Raw genomic sequence first — 4,531 nt, 5'->3', positions numbered from 1 at the left:
TCCTTGATGTTGCCTCAAATATTGAATTAGCAAAAGGAGAATGGGGAAACTTTTTTTTTTTTTCATCATTTGGAAAATATCTAACTTTTGTAAAACAAAAATGTGAGCTTATTCGCAAAAAAAAAAAAATCACATCTCCCTTCCTCCTCCTTGTTAGACATATTACCATTCTAGTGTCAGCATCGATACAGTTGATGGAAATGGCTTTCGGCCTCTCTGGAGGTGACTCTTCCATGAAGTATTGCATAGGTCAACATAATGTGATGGCCTACTACAGGCAGGAGACCTAATTAAGCAGCAGAGCAAAATTGGTTTCTTTGCATTATTGTGTTTAAGGGGTTTTTTTAAGGGCATATTTAATTGTAAGATGCAGGTTTTTCTTTCTATGTAGGCCTCTGATGGCATTTCTTACAAACAGACATCCTTGCTTCATCAATACCTATGATATGAAAAATCTATACGCTGCCTTTCATCCCTTTGAAAAGAGGGATAACCGTTTGGAAAATTTCAATAAACTGGCTCATCTTCTGTGAAGTTAGGTCCTGTAAGCGGTTTGAACAAGAACTACATTTCACATTGTAATGTGTGGATGCATCTGTGCAAGTGGTGTGTTCATTCTAAACCGGGACTTCCGTTTTTTTGAGAAACGGGTTTAGCAAAGGATCACCATTCAAGCCATACGTGCAAGGACCCTTTCCTGGTAGGACAGGCACAATGACCATTGGGCTTTCATATACCGCTTTCACTATACCATCCGAATTCTAATCTTCACAGAAAAAATCCAGTCATTCAATTTTAACGTATTTTTCAGAAATTAGGGAGCTTGCAAAACTATCTGGACATGAGCTGCTAATTGATTTGACTAGTTTTACTAATAAGTCAAGAAAATACGGCCTTGATTTGGGGAGACCTTATAGCGCCGTCCACTACCTACAGGGGGCCTACAGGAGATTGGGGGAGGGACTCTATCAGGGAGTGCAATGATAGGACGAGGGGTAACAGTTTTAAACAGAAAGAGGGGAGATTTAGATTAGATATTAGGAAGAAATTCTTTACTGTGAGGGTGGTGAGACACTGGAACAGGTTGCCCGGGAGGTTGTGGCTGCCCCATCCCTGGAAGTGTTCAAGGCCAGGCTGGATGGGGCTTTGAGCAGCCTGGTCTAGTGGGAGATGTCCCTGCCCATGGCAGGGGGCTTGGAACTAGATGATCTTTAAGGTCCCTTCCAACCTGAACCATTCTGTGATTTAACCCTTTGGGAGAAGAGGTTACAAATACGACTCTAATACCTTTCTGAAAACATCCTTGTATTGCAAAGCAATGACAAATATGCAGTAAATAAGGTGATCATTTTGTTTCATTGTGGGTTTGGGGGGGGGGTGCGTTTATGAGCTTCATTTTATACTCCAGTCTACTTATGATACACGAGTAATTTTCAGTGATGGAAACATGAATACAACTGGTATCATACCTGAAATCAAACTAAAATCAAGGAAAGTGGTTTGCTTTTTCTTTCATGCTACTTTCTAGTCCTTTGGACAGGAACACCGCTTATGGGCTTCCTCTTCAATATGGATATTTTGATGCTACAGGTCATGCAACTTGAATGGGTAGAAAAGAAGAGCCTAAGGTTAAAAAATTGCTGAAGGTCAAGGTCATAAATTTCGTCTCTTATCCTCAAGCAGGGACAGAGAGCGAGGCATTTTAGGCAACGTATTGGCTTTACGCTTGGAATGGTTGTGGAACGCATATTGTCACCCACAGCCTCCCAGCTCTGGGCTGGTAACTTCCTACCTTGTGGCAACAAAGTTAGTGTCGTTACCCATAATTACTTGATTTCCAAGCTCTCTCGTACCCTCAGATCTCAACTGCAGATACGGTGAGCACATTGTGATTGCATCCAGTGCTATATAAGTAGAAACATTTTACGTTTCTCAACTTGTAAAGCTGAAACAGATCTAAATTCTTGTGCCTTACTCTAGTTTTGTTTGGCTGGATTTTGCTCGGCTTTTGTTGTTGTTTTGGGGGGGGGGGTTGGTTGTTTGTTGTGTTTTGTTTTGTTTTTTTTTTTACTTGAATGCCTTTAAAACAACTACCACACTCTAAATTCCGCATTTTACTTGGTTAATGCAGACTGAGGTTTGACAGAGTGATCGGTGCGATGGCAATTTACAAATTTAAGCTGTATGTAATGACTAGGGTTTCTGCAGTTATAAATTTGTTAGCCAAACATGGGGGGGGGGGTCGCAGTTCTCCAGGCTGTGTTCTGTCGGTGCCGTGCTTGCTTAATCTCCTGCTGCACTTATCATGCTCTCTGAATAAAAGGGCCTAAACGAGAGTCCATTGCTGTTAATTTTTTACGATAGTTACCTAGTTATGTAGTAATGAAGAACTGGAATACACAAGATCTAAAACTTCACTCTTACAATTTTGATTGAGACAATGGATGTTTCAGAGTGATGTAGAAATGAGATCTATGATGTCGAATGATATTTAATAGCTCATAAAATTTTTACTTCATCTAATAATACATACTGTACGAAATACGAGGCAACTTGCAGGTTTTAACACAGGAGGATGCTCTCCAGGAGCATTGGTAATGCAGGAGAGTGAGATTGCTGTGGGCCTCAGTTCATTGCCGGTGAAATATGATGGGTTACACCTAAGAGCAAGAGCACCAGGGGCAGGTTTTCACTTCGTTGCAGGCAGTTTTGCCTCCACGCAGTCTGGCAAGTGACCTGCTTCTCCACGGTTCCCCGAAGGCCTTGTGAGAGCCCAGTTCTGCTCGCTATTGCTTCCTCAGATGAAAGGCTGCTCTACCTACCAGCACCAGATACTGACACCTGACTGTGTTTGGTTTTTAACGGGCTTTATTGTCCCTTTTTGAAAAATCTTTAAAAAGGTGGCAAGGGGGACAACACATAGCTTGGATACGCAATGCCAGGTGTGCTAACTTGCGTCTCCCTTCATTCCCCCGTCTTCATTTTACAGTTGTTTCCCTCACCGAATAATGACATTTAAAGGCAGTTTAAACCAACGAAGTCTGATCCTAACTCCTGCACAGCGTTGAAGTCCTGCCTCTGACTCCCATCCGCCATAGGCTTGAAAAACGGTCTTAATGCACCTCTCCTGCAGCGCAGTTATGGTAAATGTTTCACAAACTGTGAAGATGACACCCCTTCCTTGCTGCTCTTGGCATAGGACTGTCCCATGTAAACAGACTAAGGTTTCTCCCTTCTCCCCTCCATCACAGGAAAAGCAGCTCCAGGGTAACTTGGTGGGGGGCTTCACGGTTATTCCAAGGATTGCCCGCAGTCGGAGGTGATAAGCAATCCCCTCTGGCTCCTCATCCAGGTCTGGCCCTATCTGCGCCCTGGTGCCTTGCAGCAGTCCTGTGCTGCAAGTGACAAGCCACCAGCTTGTCAGGCCTGGCCTAAAGGGGTCCCTGTCTGTCCTGCCTTCCTGCCTCAAGGCCGGGCTATTGCCTCAGTGTCCCTTAAACTGGAAAAGCCATCTTCAGCAGCTGAAGGACAGAGGGAAAGCCTGCGTGTGCTCTGGGAGTTGTGAATGCAGCGGAAGAGAGTAGGGGAGGATGAGACTGGGCTGAAAAACAAGTGAAGTTTAGTATTCCTGATTTGTTTCAGCTTTTCTCCTTTCTAATGCTTTTACGGGCTGTGTGAGTGCTGTCTGTTGTTTTTCGGGGCAGCCAGACAATGTCAAAATCCATTGGGTGGCTACTGCTCGCACCTGATGCTCATCAGCCAGGTCGTCGTGTGCCGGTTTCCAGCCGGCGAAATGTGCCGGGGAAAGCCTGGGGACCGGACACGGGCGAGAGAGGAGGTCCCTGTCCTTTTGCCGGGTCTCTGTCCTTTTCCCGGGTCCCTGTCCCTTTCCCGGGTCCCTGTCCCCTTGAACCACGTCTGGGCGCCGGAGCAGCGGGGACCGGCTGCAGGACCGGGCGGCCGAAAACGGCGTCAGGGATTTTTTTCCACCACCTCGCCCCGCTTCCCGCCCCCCCCCCATCGGTTTAGAGCTGTCTCCAAATTTTGGGGAGAGAAGCGTTGGCGCTGGCTCCCAGCCGCCGGCAGGACGGCGGGGCGGATTCCTTATCCCCGGCCCGCAGGGTGGCGGGGGGACGCGCCGGCCACCGTCGCCTCCCGCCCGGGGCTCGCCGGCACCCGCCTCTACCTCCTCATCTAGAATTAAGTTAATGAACCCTACCGGGCACCACCCGACCCCAGCTACGAGAAAAAGGCCGGGGGAGGACGGGATTATCCCCCCCCCCCGCCGGCGCTGCCCTTCCCTGAGACCCCCCGCCCCACGAAAACCCTCCCCGCGGGATGTGTGTGTCCCCCCCGCTTCCCCTTCCCTGTTAACAAAACCTGGTGATTAAGACGCGAAACTAACAAAGAGTTTTTCTTCCACCTTAACCTTGCACACAATCCTTTAACAAATTAATTAATCCTAATGAATTAACACTTCATTTATTTAAACGCGCTACAGTTCATGAATTAAATTTTCATGCAGTGATTA

This window comes from Chroicocephalus ridibundus, chromosome 1, assembly GCF_963924245.1.
Source record: "Chroicocephalus ridibundus chromosome 1, bChrRid1.1, whole genome shotgun sequence".
Classification (NCBI taxonomy): domain Eukaryota; kingdom Metazoa; phylum Chordata; class Aves; order Charadriiformes; family Laridae; genus Chroicocephalus; species Chroicocephalus ridibundus.
Note: the sequence above shows the minus strand (reverse complement) of the source record.